Consider the following 15,466-nt stretch of genomic DNA (forward strand, 5'->3'; position numbering starts at 1 on the left):
CCATTTCCACTTCTGTCTTTGGCATATATTGGAATATACAAAGACAGTTTGAGGGAAAAGTAACATCAATTGTCCAAAGGTGTCCTTCATAAGCATTTCCAAACCTACCCCAGTCAATGTGCCTAGGTTGTTTCCGCCTCAGTGCACAATCATGAGGTCAGGGTGTTGGAAATGAAAACAGGTTTTAACCAAACGCAACAATTGGTGCCACTTCAATCCTCTCTGTGCAAACCATTTAATGTCCACATTTTGTAAACCTAGGTCTAAGTCAATACGTCTCTGTTCTGCATACCTCTTGCACCAGAAAATATAGCTATGTCCTACGATCGATACTAGCATTTTGAAGGTATGGCTGGAAGGTATGGAAAGATGTCTGTAGCTCATGCAGTTCCTTGGTAGAATAAGAGATATGTTTAAAGATGGGGAACTCCTTTTTATTGCCATACAAAACGATACGTGATTGGGAAACGAAAAGCATTCTTTTTTAAAAGTAGGGTGCACATTCGTTTTGTGGAAAAGCATCTTTGTGATTGGTTGAGAAAAAGCAGTTTCAACGTGGAGTACATATCATAGGATAAAGGTTGTCTACTCAACCACACCTGCTACTTGCATTTGGAAGGCACTGTTCAAACTTAAAACAATCGTGAACTTTTAACCTGCATGTGCCGTTAAATGGTCGAGGAAATGTGGCAGAAAAATATGGTTAAGTTTAAAAAGATTGATGAACTTTTAACCTGCACGTGTTGTAGAATGTTCTAGAAAGTGTGTTGAGTGAATACGTTGCACTTCTGACTTCTATGTGTTGTTGAATATTTAAAAAACTGTTTATATGGAAAATTAAAAAGAAACCAAGAGAGAGAAGTTTTGAAACCTAAAAAAATCAACAAACTATTCTAATTTGTTCTTTACATGTATTTATGTGTGGAGCAACAACATTATAGACAGAACAGCACCAGGAAGAGGAAGAAGCAGGGAGTGGTGGGACGGGGGAGATGGGCAGAATGGCAGACATGCATAATTAAGTATAGCACAAGTATAGACAAACAATGGCCAAAATGAAATACACCAACAAGGAGCACAAGTCACACAACTTGCCAACATCACACCAGTGAACGATCATAGAAATGAAAACCACGCTGCATTCATACAGGATGTATACAAAGGCCAGTTGTTGGTGTTGTGGGATGTCTGCGACCGTGGTCATCATGGATGAGATGCCCAACATGTGGCACATGGGCAAGTTCACTGTCTGTTACGTTGCAAACAGCTGCTCCTCCCTGCCACGAGCTCCCACACTTTTGTACGGTGTGCTGTTGTATATCATGCACTCATACGGCACACCATTGTAAAGCCTATTTGCGCATGTGCTTCTGCCTTCCAACTACACCATCACAGTGCCGTTTGGAGGTGGTGCATGCCACTTTACAACATTGACTGCTGCGGTCCTTGTGGCAGGCCACACCAGAACACAGAGACACACTTACCGCACTTCCTGTACACGTAGATGTCCGAGACACCCCATTCCCGTTGTTGGATAAGCACACCCCTGCACTGACCTGTGTACTCAGGACCAGTACATGCTGGTTGTGCATGCAGGCGGATGCGAGAGTAGCTACATGTCCAGGCTCACTGCCAACACTGAGGTGATAGCACACTGTTATGTTGCAGGGCTGGTGCCTATCATGCTAACACAATGACCAGAGGGACACACTTACTCAGATGCGGGTTTGGGGGCGTTGGCGGTCCCGGAGTTATTCCGAAGAGTCTTGTGGCCCTCATGGGTATCCCTGTATCATGCTCATTTATTTTATGGCACCTGTGGGTGAAGAGATCTGGCGCCGTGGCCAGGGCGACTGACTCCGGAATCCGGGGATCACGTTCGATCCCTGGCGACGGAGGTAGCTTAGTCCAGCACCATGTGACTCTGGGCAATAGCTTGCTTAATCTTCCCAATGGCCCCCAGCGCCTAGAGACCCTTACGGGTGATTGTTCACGCTTTACAAATGTGGATTATTAATATTATTATTCTGGTGTGGCTCTTGGCTGTGTTCTATTTCATGGTGGAGGTAGTCGTCCTTCTTACACCATCAGAAAGCAGGTGTAAAATCCCTGGTGCTAACGTGGCTTATTGCCGGAATTTGTTTCGCATTGCAGTTGGTGTGAAAGTTGTGATGTGATCTGATTTTATTGCGTGTGCAGGACAATATACGAACTGGGCAGTGTATCTCGTCAAGATCCAACACCTGACGCCCTATTCCCAATCAATATAAATACAATGAGGTTTTGTAAATGATTTTGTGTGTACACTGTGAGGACAGTCACTACGTCAGTGTAATTCAATACAGGATTTTAATATTTAGAATAAATTGCAAAGGTGCACCTCGTGTCTTTTTGCACGGGAACGGCTAGTCTGCATTTCAATATCAGCACTTTAATGGAAGTAAAGTTGAGACAAATCTAACACACTATTCAGAAGTTGGTGGAAACTGCAGACATCACCAGTATTCCTGTGATAAGTCCTCCAAAATTTAAGACCATGGTGGACTTCAAATAACAGTAATAAGAACAAGAAAGAGTTACACAGCAGTTAAGAAAACAACCAGAAACGTTATAAAAAAAAATTCAAACGTCATTTTTTTATTAACATATATCAACGATAAAGTAATAAACAAAATGTATCCCAAAAAATATAACATAACAAGGTGGAACACTGCTGTGGGGACCATGGATGTGGACGACTGGAAAATAAAGCACAAAATAAGGACGTGTGTAATGTGCATATCAAAGGAGAGAGACATAGAGAAAAAGAGAAGGAAAAAAAAAAGCTAGAGAGAAAAAGAGAGGGAAGGAAAGAAAGGGAGTGAGAAAGGGAGAAGGAAGAGAGAGCGTTAGAGAGATAGAAGGAAAGAAGGAAGAGAGAGAGGGAGAGAGAGAGAGAGAGAGAGAGAGAGAGAGACACTGCTGCCCCTGGGCATCCATGAGCAAATAATTACCTGGTGCCACCGGAGTGTGCAGCAGTGGGCACCCCACATGCCCTGTCAAAACTCATCCCAGATATGTCTCTGAGTCCTGAGTAATGAATGGCGGAGACCACATCAGGTGCTTGGCAGATCGCACAGATGTCGCTGAGTCCTGAGTCATGAATGGCAGAGACAACATCATCTTCTCCACGGCGCGGCAGATCTCACACATGTTGCTGAGTCCTGAGTCATCAATGGCAGGGACCACATCAGTTTTTGGGGCTGCTAAGCCTGTGGAAGTTAAGTTTGTGCCACGTGATGGTAGGCCCCTGATGGCGATATGAGCTTCGGGTGGCACTAAACCTGTGCATCTGAAGTCCGCGCCAAGGGGGTGGTAGGCCCCTGAGGGCTATACAGATTAGGGTGCAAGTAACCTTCTGTGGAAGTTTTGAAAGACTCTTTATGGTGGAGACACGTGGAGCGTCCGGCATCTAGTCAGCACCGGCAATAAAGGATGTGACGTGGTCGATCTATTATATTTGCGTGGTCACATGGCCTGTGACGCATGTGCCGGACGGGTGTGGTGTGTGTGCAAACCTTCCCTCAGGGAGTGGGCGGAAGATGTGGAGAACTGGACCACTGACCTGCACACCAACAGCGAGTACGCCTGCAACAGGTAGCTATGTGGGGCCATCGTCGGAACGTAATCTGAGTGGTGTGGCATGGCGTACAATGGTACAGGGCAGGGATAGCTACAATGGCGCAGCAGACTCGTAGTACTGCGTCTGTGAGTGGAGTGGACAGCCCGCAGTTGTCCCTCTGCAAGCCTGGGTGCGAACTGTTCATAATTCACACTACATAAGCATTGAAAAATCATTTTGTGATTCAGTCTGTCAGCTGGCATTTGTCCAAGGTATTTGTGAAAACATATTGGAGTTCTTTCTGTGATAGATACCCCTTTGACGCTGCCTCTCCCCACGTCAGCAGGTAACACACCCTCTTCCAACATTACCATCATACCCCCAACAGCCTTCTTGAGCCCGGAAGTGTCCCTGTGCGGTTGGACAAAGAAGAGCCTAGACACGTATAGATTTACATATAAAAAAAATTATTTAAAGAAAAGAACAACAAATAAGACTGAAGGGAGTCTGGTGCTGTGGTCGCTGGCACGAAGTTGGGGTGACTGCCATTCAGGATTCAGGACACAGTTACACATGTGGGATCGGTTTGTGTTAAAGAAGGTTAGTGGCACAACGTGCTGTTTGCCTTGCATATGGAAATATGCCTCATTGATCAGAGGGAGTCTGGTGCTGTGGTCGCTGCCATGGACTTGGGGTGACTGCCATTCAGCACTCAGGACACAGTTACACATGTGGGATTGGCTTGTGTTAAAGAGGGTTAGTGGGACTAGGTGTCTCCGGCCTTGCATATTGAAATATGCCTCACAAATCGAAGGGAGTATGTTGTGTGGTTGCTGCCTTGGACTTGGGCTCACTGCCATTCAGGACTCAGGACACAGTAACACATGTGGGATCAGCTTCTGTTAAAGAGGGTTAGTGGCACCAGAAGTATTGAGAGTGTATGAGCCTGTGATGATGCTTGGTGTGGACGGCTGCACTGGGAGCAATGTGTCTTGGCTATAGGACTGCGTGATGTGGAATCACGACTAACTGAATTGTGAGGCCTGCTGATTGTAGTGTAGGCCAGAGGTAGCGGTGAGCAAGGGCCCACAACCACGTGCATACGTTGGTGGTGTCACCAGCCTGCGTAGTGCAGGTTCAGTGGCACCACTTGTCGCCAGCCTTCAATATGAAAATACTCCTCACTAATCGAAGGGAGTGTGGTGGTGTGGTCGCTGCCATGAAGTTTTGGGTCACTGCATATGGAAATATGTCTAACTGATCAAAGAGAGTTTGCTGCTGTGGTGGCTGCCATTGACTTGGGGTCACTGCCATTCAGGACTCAGGACACAGTTACACATGTGGGATCGGCTTGTGTTGGACAGTGTCAGTTGGCACCATGTGTCCAAAATTCAAATTGCGAGGTCTGCTGCCCACAGTGTAGACTGCTGAGTGTTCGTTTGTACTTGAAAATGAATTTGGTGATTGTACTAAAGGTATAACTGATATAAAAAATGTTCAAGAAGAAAGGATACTAAAAGGATATTATGTAGATTTGAGGCCTGTAATAGTTACTTGCCTAGTGGACTCTGTAGTTAAGGAATGAAGAAATAATTTGCATTGGTAGCCCTAGTGAGTGCAGTGTACGCGTATGATGAAAAGATGAAATAAGTATAGAATACAGTGACTAAGTGTTGTATTTTCTGAGTACAATCTTGTTGTTAGAAATTAGCATTTAAAAATGGAATTGAGAGCTGTACTGCCTGCAGTGTAGACTGCTATTCCATTTTAGTTTTCATTTGAAGATTAATTTGGTCATTGTAGTAAAGTTATATCTGATATAAAAAAAAAGGTTCTTGAAGCAAGGATACTAAAAGGATAATATGTAGGGTGTAGGAATGTGATACTTACTTGCCTACTAGAGTCTGTAGTTGCATATGGAAATACCCCTCACTAATCAAAGGGAGTGTGGTGGTACGGAGTTGGGGTCACTGCCATTCAGGACTCAGGACACAGTTACACATGTGGGATTGGCTTGTGTTAAAGAGGGTTAGTGAGACTACGTGTCGCTGGCCTTGCATATCGAAATATGCCTCAGTGATCGAAGGGAGTGTGGTGCTGTGGTCGCTGCCACGACTTGGGGTGACTGCCATACAGGACTCAGGACATAGTTACACATTTGGGATCGAGTTGTGTTGAACAGGGTTAGTGGTAATACATCTACATTCCTAGTTTGAATTTTATAATGAGTACGTCGGCAATAAATATAAACATAGTTGGGATTTTCACCAGAAACTACTTTAAACTTTGTTATTTCTTTTTAAAACTTCAGAACAGTATTATCTTCCATTTGTTAATCAACACCTAGACATATCAAACTGTTATTTTCTGTACAGTTCTCTTGACTAGCAAAGAAACGTAAGTCTATATCATCACAAATTTGTTTTATAACATTTATATTAAAACTCGATTTCGTGCCGCAGGAAAACCTAGACTTATCCAGATGGTTCCTGTTGACTTTGAACATAAACTTACAGATGTCTATCGATCCGAACATTGGTAGGATCCAATTTCTCGATGTGAAAGTATCTTCAAACTGAAGCTGTACATTTTTTTCCTAAGTGTCTTCTCCTGTGAAATTTCTTCCCACATTTCTTTGAATTCTGTCTTCTCAGAGTTGGTAATATATGACGTGACATAGTGAGAAACAGCAATTGAGTTATGTGCATTATATTGTATGTTCATATTTGTATTTCACATCTTCAAAATCTCCGTATTGTAATCATTATTGTACTTCGATGCTTCTGTTCTTTTTAAATTCTAAGTATTTTAGGGTGATTTTCGATTTCATTGAGGACTTAGGACACAGTTACACATGTGGAATCGGCTTGTGTTGAAGATAGTTAGTGGTACCATTTGTCGCCGGTCGCTCACAGTGTAGGGCTGAGGTAGCGGTGAGCTAGGGTCCACAGCCACGTGCATACGTTGGTGACCCAAACAAACCTTGCATAGTACAGGTTTAGTGGCACCACGTGTCGCCGGTCTTCCATGTGGAAATATCCCTCGGTGATCGAAGGGAGTCTGGTGCTGTGGTCGCTTCCAATGAGAGCTCAGGACACAGTTACACATGTGGGATTGGCTTGTGTTGAACAGGGTTAGTCAGCACCACGTGTCGCCGGTCTTCCACAGTGTAGGCCGGAGGCAGCGGTCAGCAAAGGCCAAAAGGCAGGTGACGTTGACTTGAGCTGCACAGATTGGGAGCATTTGGGCTTCTTAACCCATTATAGTCTCTTACACAATTTGTGTCGCTACTAATGTTGAATTGTTAACCCTGTAACTCCGGTGTAGGGCGGAGGCAGCGGTCAGGATGGGCGCACATCCACGTGGCGTTGAGTTAAGCTGCACAGTTAGTGACACCTGGAGTACTCAGCGTTTGCGCACCTGGCGATGAGACGTGGTCCCGGCGGGCAGCACTGGGAGCAATGTGTTTTGTCTAATGACTTCTGCGTTGATAAGGCCACGTGGGGATGACTTTTGGTGCAGTGAGTTAGTAGCACCTGAAACACACAGCATGTGCGCAGCCTGCGATCATGCGTGGTCCATGCGGGCCGCACTGGGAGCAACATGTCTTGCGAACTGGACTGAGACATCTGCAATCGCCACTGCATCTGAATTGTGAGACGTGCTGTCCGTAGTGTAGCTCGAAGGCAGTAGTCGGTACAGACATAAGTCTGCAGTGCTGTGCCGCTGGGTTCGCAGGGGCCCTGTGTCAAGGAGGCCCACAGTTATGGCGGCTGCCACGTACCAGGGTGAAGGCTGCCGTTCTGACAGAGTCATTGGTCTTCCCACAAGTGAACCATGCCTAGGGCCTGGTCTATTTATTCATATTCCTACGCTGGAGTGGTGTACGTTGGAGCAGCCCACTCCGCTTCCATGGGGGGACAACACAGCACCATGACCAAGATCTTCCCCACTGACTGAGGTAACATGGTTGCGTCCACTGTGCACTACACTACAAGTATCAATAGTATATCACCACATGGAGAGGTTTGTGCTTTGCTTAGTGAGGTCTGTGCAGCACATGACCGTTACACTTGGCATTGTGTGCTTTATCAGTGATGGGTGACCTGCCTCCTTCATATATAGTTGGTTGCTCATTTCCCAACATTCAGCTATTGTGTGGCTGAGGGGCATGGCGTTTTGGGAAGGTCCGTTGATCAGTTTTGTGCTGCCTCGGTGGTAGTAGGAGGGGTGGTCCGGGGGGGAGGTTCTGGTGGTGGTGGGGCTGGGTGTTGTGGCGTTGTTGGGTGTATCACATGTTGGTTTTTAGATGTGGCTGTGGGTTGGGTCGAAATAATGGAGTAGATAGTCGACCTCCTTACACCAGTTAATTGTTGATGTTAATTTGTTACTGCTAACTCGGCTTATTGCCTGCTTTTTGGATCGCATTGCAGATTTGGCTGGTCATTGAAAATATGGGGAAGTGGTGTTTTCGTGGTTTTTTTGCACGGGAACGCCTACTGTGCATTTCATTAGCGTTAGATGTGGCTCTTGTTTGTGCCGATTTTGTTGGTGTAAGGTATTGATGGAAGAGTGGTGAGATTTGCAGTTTTCACCAAGTTGAGAATGGGATGATAATTAAAAAACACAGAAAAAAGATAGGTTTAATGAACGTTATAAATAGAAATTAGCATTTAAAAAACTTTTGAAATTCATTGAGAAAACCGTAGGTTTCAGGGACGTTATAGTTAGAAATTAGCATTTAAAAAACCTTAGAAATTCACTGAATATACCATAGGTTTCAAGGACGTTATAGTTAGGAATTAGCATTTAAAAAACCTTAGAAATTCACTGAAAAAACCATAGGTTTCAGGGATGTTATTGTTAGTTGGACATTGGACTCATATAAAACCAGAGAAATTCACCTGTTATAGTTAGTTGAGCTAACTATAACTCGCACCCCCGTAATGCACTGCTGATGACGTCACATATTACATCACTCATGACATGGTCAGTGACATCACTGATAACATCACTGAAGACATCTCAAATGACATCATTGATGACATCACTGGTGACATCATCCACGTGAAAATCAGATGCACCTGATCAGACCCTAATATAACACTTGATACACCCAGTCTAAAAATACAGACTATAATTTTCGAAACCGTGAACATACCAATACCAGTTAGTGCATATCCACTCTCTAATTTGTAGGTCTACACACATCCATTCATTCACCTGTACACTCACTCATACATACATTATCGTATCCAGTCACATATCTATACAGACACTCACACACTGCCTCTCATTCTTAGAGTTATTCACACACCTAGTCAGTAATGGAAATAATCAATAACACTTTCATTTACTCACCTGTACAGTTGTACACATACCACATCACGTATTTAAACATATACTAACACATACTTACACTCTAATACAATAACTAATACAAGGACACACTGATCCTTACAGGCACTCACTCTCACATATAGTCATTTATACAGTCCAACACTCATATATTTTGCCTTTCTCATATGAAGTTACTCACATGTACCACTGAGGCATCCATTCACTCACCGAGACACTCATACACATACTCACTCACCCATACAGACCTTCACAGATTCAGACTTGAACACATATATCTAGTGAATTAGCCATTCACACATCTATGCAGAGAGTCAAACCCCCCACCCACGCAGACACTCAGGTACTCAAACAGGTACTCAGACAAGCAATGAATAGCTCATATAGATCCTCATTTAGTTGATAACCAAACCATGGAACTGCTTACACACCAACTAAAAACCTAAACTGTGTGAATGTCTATATCAGTCGCTAGCACATGCATTAAGCAAGACATAATTAATTAGTCACTTATACAGTTAGTAACACACCTACTTAATCATCCATCCTGAGTCTTATACACTCATTCATTCTTCAATACACCTTGGCATATATATATTTATAAAACATATTTAAAGACTATCCATAGTCTTGAGGAATCATTTGGGTAATTTTAGGTCTTGCCTGCTTACGGAATAGAGTGCTGAAATCATTAGAAGAAATTGAATACTTAGCAGCAAATGAACCAGACAGTACAGACATTCTTAAAACTAATATGTTGGACACATACTATCCGAAAAGGAGTCGACATCTGGAACAGCTATGTCTGTATGAAGTACTTCAACATTACAGCTTTATAAGAAATGTTAAACAGAATTTAAAAGAAGGAAAATATGCAGTAGTTGGATGTCATGGTTGTTTAGTAAAACATGCAAAGGGTGATCTTATAAACCACAAGAAACTCAGTTGTGAAACTCCAGATAAGCGAGAATTTTACTATTTAGCACTTCTCCAACTCTTTAAACCATGGCGTAGCGAAAGTGAACTACTTGGAGACTTTGACTGCTACAAAGATTCTTTTAATGCAAGTAAAGATAGCATTGGATTACAATTTTCCCTACATATTTAAAAATGTTGAATGATGAAGTTGAACAGGAAAAGACTATTACAGCTGAAATAGCTAATGAAAGTTCTCAAGATAGTCAAAGTAGTGGTCAATGTAGTCAAGATCCTCTTGGACAACCAATACTGGAAAATGAAGCAGCATGAAGTCAAAATTGCAATGCAACAAGCACACGAGGAGAATATTACATTGGAAAAGTTAGAAGAACAACTAAATGTTGAACAGAAAGAAATATATGTACAAGTGAGAGAACAGATAGAACATGGTTTGTTGCATAAAAAAAAGAATATGTGTGTTCATCTTTTAAACCTCTTCTGATGTACATCAGTGGTGAAGCTGGGACAGGTAAAAGTTTTTTAATTAAAGTTTTGACCAGTTATCTTAAAAAACTACTGGTTCACATTTATGTTCTGTGGTAACAGCCTCAACTGGATTAACTGCACACAATGTTAAAGGAGTTACTTTGCATAGATTACTGATGTTACCAGTTGAGCATGATAGTAAATTACAATATCAGAAGTTGTCTGGAGAAGCTTCTCATGAAGTGTCAAGAGTGCTGACAAAAATGAAACTATTAATTATTGATGAGATGAGCATGGTCTCAAACTTATTGCTTACTTATGTACACTTAAGATTGCAGCAGGTATTAAAAACAGATTATGACGTTCTCTTTGGAGGAAAACATTTAATTGTATTTGGAGATCTGTTACAACTAACACCTGTAAAAGGAGAACCAGTGTTCAAAGCTCTTCAACATGAAGACACAAAGAAATCTCTGGAAAGTATTGGAAATGTGAATCTGTGGTTAAATTTTAAATATAAAGAAATCACTCGGACTATGCGACAAGCAAGAGATGAAGATTATGGAAATATTCTAAAAGATGTAACAATTGGTGTTGTAAGCAAACATGGTAAAGAAACTTTTCAAAGTCGTCTACTAAAGAACTTGTTTACAAATGAAAACACACCAGCAGAAGTAATGTACAAGAAAATGAAAGAGAAAAAGTCTATAGTTTGCTTAATGCCTACAGTGGAAGAGTGTTATACATTTAATAGAGAGCTAATGAAATTAGAAAATGTAGAAATAGTTCACATTGAAGCTATTGATAAAATCGAGCATCAAGGAATAACAATTCTTCTTTCAGAAAAAAATAGTATTCTTTGGAAAAGTCTGTATCAAAAACTGCTGGCTTAGAAAAAGAATTAGATGTATGTTTAAACTGTCGGGTAATTGTGAGGTGGAATCTGAATGTAGAAGAAGGTTTAGTGAATGGAGCAATGGGGAAAGTTGTTGATCTTGTGAAATATCAAAATAGAAATGGAATTGAATTCTTGAAAGTTAAATTTGATCAGATTAGAGATGTAAGACAGATTGCGCGTTGTGCTGTACGTTTTTTGCTTGTAAAAGACTTGTATGTTCGTAGAAAACTGTTTCCCTTCTGTTTAGCATATGCAATAACTATTCATAAATCTCAAGGGTTAAGTGTAGATAATGCTTTGATAAATGTAAGAAGAACTGTGTTTAAAGAGGTAATGGTATATGTTGCATTATCTCAAGTTAGAACGATGTCTGGTTTGTATTTAATTTACTTTGATGAGAACAAGGTTAGTGCTGATGTTAATTGTGTAAGAGAATATAATCGTTTGAGAAGGCTTTATGCTCCAAGTTTAGGTGAATATCCTATTTATGAGAAATGTGTTGTGTGTTCAAAACGCAAACACGGTGAAGAATCAACTATGGTTGGAAAGCAGAAACAAAATCAAGAGAAAAGAAAAGATGTAAAGAAGCAGAAAATAGAAACAAGTGATGATGTTGTCGGATTCCAATTAGAAAATGCTTCTGGTGTCAACTGCTATGATAATGTTATTCTAAACGTTATATTTTATCTTGAAGATGTTTATGGTGAAATTATGGAAAGTCAGGAAAAAAGATTATGTTCGGCAGTTTTTACTTTATTTCAAGAATTGAGAACTGATAGAAGTAAGATCCATTCTGCTTCTGGTATTCGCCAACTGTTGGATACATGTACTGGATCTTTAACGTTCAGTGCTAATATACAACAAGATGCACAAGAATTTCTGATGGTTATGCTTGGAGTACTAGAAGATGAAGGTCTTCAGATTGAGAGTTTATTTGAACTCAGTTACAAATAAGAACATAAATGTGAACAGTGTTCGTTAACTTCAAGCACTATAGTTGACAGAGAATGATTTCTATATTTGACAATACCTGACTGCAAATCTGTACCATTTTCCAAATTACTAAAAGAAGCAGATCACAAGATGATCTGCTCTCGTTGTAAATCAACAATGCTATCTACATTATGTCTACAAAGATATGGAAAATATTTGATTATATTGCTACAACGCTGTAGACCAAATGGAAGAAAAGTGGAAACCACAATAAGAAATTGTGTTGCTAGTCAAGTATCTATTTCTGGAAGAACTTTTGCAACAGTTGCTATTGTTTTCCATACTGGAAGTACTACCACAAGTGGACATTCTACAGTTTGTTTAAAGTGTAATAATGGTTGGAGTCACTGCAACGATACACACTTGGAAATTAGACCGAGATCGCCTTATAAATACCCAACTCATACTTGATATTTCTGAAACAAAGATTTTAGATACACCATTCGGCTTTGTGGGAAGGTGTAAAGATATTTTAAGGAATTCATACTGGATGCTTTCAAAGCGAACTTTTTGATACATTATTTGATGTATTGAGAAAATGTTCACAGAAACTACGAAGTAAAGGTAAGATTTGAAGATTGGAAATAGTATTGGATGTGTTATTTGTGTTGATTTTGTATTATATTTGTGAGAATTAGGGATTTGTTTTTTTTTCACAATCTAGTTGATTGGTTTTTTTCCCTGCTGTTTGTGATGAAACTACTCTGACATCACTGTGAATAGGGAAGTTAAGTAGTAGCTGATGACAGCAAAAAAAGGGAGAAAAATTGTTTTCTGAATGTTAAATTATTTTGTATTATTTAAAAACTCACTATAATTTGTGAAATATATTACATTACATAGTAGTTTTGCAGTTTATTTAATGTAGTTGAAAAGTTAGAAAAAACAGTAGTAATGAAAATAGCACAATAGTAGTTTGATATTTAAAAAACCTTTGAAATTCACTAAAAAAAACATAGGTTTTACAGACGTTATAGTTAGAAATTAGCATTTAAACAACCTTAGAAATTCACTGAAAAAACCATAGGTTTCAGAGACGTTATAGTTAGTTGGACATCTGACTCATATAAAACCAGAGAAATTCGCCTGTTATAGTTAGTTGAGCTAACTGTAACTTGCGCGCTCGCAATGCACTTCTGATAACGTCACATATTACATCACCCATGACATGGTCAGTGACATCACTCATGACATCACTGATGACATCTCAAATGACATCACTGATGACATCACTGGTGACATCATCCACGTGACAGTTTGACACACCTCTTCACACTCTAATATAACCTTTAATACACCCACTCTAAAATACAGACTACCATTTTCGAAACCATAGACACACCAATACCAGATACTAGATACCCATCCACTGATTCCTATCTATATATTGTGAGCCGGACATTCACTGATACAGTCACTCATACATGCTGTCACTCATCATTACATCAGTATAATATCCACTCATATACCTATACATACATTCACACAGTGCTACTGATCCATAGATTTACTCACACATCTACTCAGTCATGCCAAAAATCAATCACACACCCATGTACTCACCTATGCAGATATATACACACCATCTGACTTATTTATACACACACCATTTCCCTTATTTAGATAGCTACTATCACATACTTACTCTCTTTTACAATCACTAATACAAGTACACACTTGTGTATGCAGACACTCTTGCAATCAATCTCTCTCACATATAGTCAATTATACACTCCTACACACACATATACTGTCTAAAAACACCTGTACACACAATTAGCTACCCATACAGCCCTTCCGAGATGCAGTTTTGAATGTATAGAACCAGTGAAACAGCTATTCAGATGTGTATGCACAGAGTCAGACACCCCCACCCACTCAGATAGACACTCAGACACCCATACAGATACTCATACAAACAATCAATAACCCATATAGACACTGAAGTAGCTACTCACCAACCCATGCACCTGCTTACACACCAACTGAGAGACTAATAGAGATATTCACACAGTTTAGTCACTAATCCATGCATTCAGTAACATATGTTCAATCAGTGATTTATAGAGTCAGTCATGCATCTACTAAATAATCCATTCAGGCACTTATGCATCGACTCATTCTTCAATAGACCTTGTCTTAGATATATAAGAAAAATATTTACAGTTTACAGAATAACACAATCACTGGATGATGTCATCAGTGATGTCATCAGTGATGTCATCTGAGATGTCATCAGCGATGTCATGAGTGATGTCACTGACCATGTCATGAGTGATGTAATATGCAACGTCAACAGCAGTGCATTGCAAGCGTGCGAGTTATAGTTAGCTCAACTAACTATAACATGCAAATTTCTCTGGTTTTATATGAGTCAAATGTCCAACTAACTATAACGTCTCTGAAACCTATGGTTTTTTCAGTGAATTTCTAAGGTTTTTTAAATGCTAATTTCTACTATAACGTCCCTGAAACCTATGGTTTTTCAGTGAAACAAAAAAAATATATATATATACATACATATTACCTACTGGCAGTCGCCAGTAGGTAGCTATAGTTAGGACCTATTTTCCATAGGAAATCCGCAACATTCTATCTGGAATAACGTTGGCACCGATTGACGAATCTTCGCACAATTTTTCAAACGTTTGGCCAGCTCCGGTCCGCTCCTATCCTGAAACTTTCACGGTGATTCATCAAGCGGAGGCCGAGAAGAAAGGGGGGTTCCAAAACGCGTTTTCCCCATGCATTTTTCCATAGGACCTGTTGACGCAGCTACAGCCCGAACTGCTTAACGGAATTACACCAAATTTGGCAAAGAGGTAGTCCTCAGTTCAGACTCGTGCCTTTTGCTTAAATGGTGTAAACCACTCATCTCATCGTGAGATCTGATTGGCTGTCAGCAATTCATCCAAAGAGTGTTGGCAGCCATCTTGGGACCAATATACATGATAGCACCTCATTAAAAAGCATTGCAGTTAATAGAACGTTTTAAGACTTTAGTTACATTATAAATCATTTGTTGATGGTATCATACTCATGTTAGGAATTCTGGTGTGTTCTAAGGTGATTTTACCATGTGAAAAATCCTTCTGCTGGGATAACATGAATCATGTTTGAGAGAAAAATATTTTCTCATGCTTTTCCCACAGAGGTTTGGAAGGTGATCTATAAGCTAACCTGAGAGCATATTTTCTGTAAATTCACATTAT

This window comes from Triturus cristatus, chromosome 5_1 (assembly GCF_964204655.1).
Source record: "Triturus cristatus chromosome 5_1, aTriCri1.1, whole genome shotgun sequence".
NCBI lineage: Eukaryota > Metazoa > Chordata > Amphibia > Caudata > Salamandridae > Triturus > Triturus cristatus.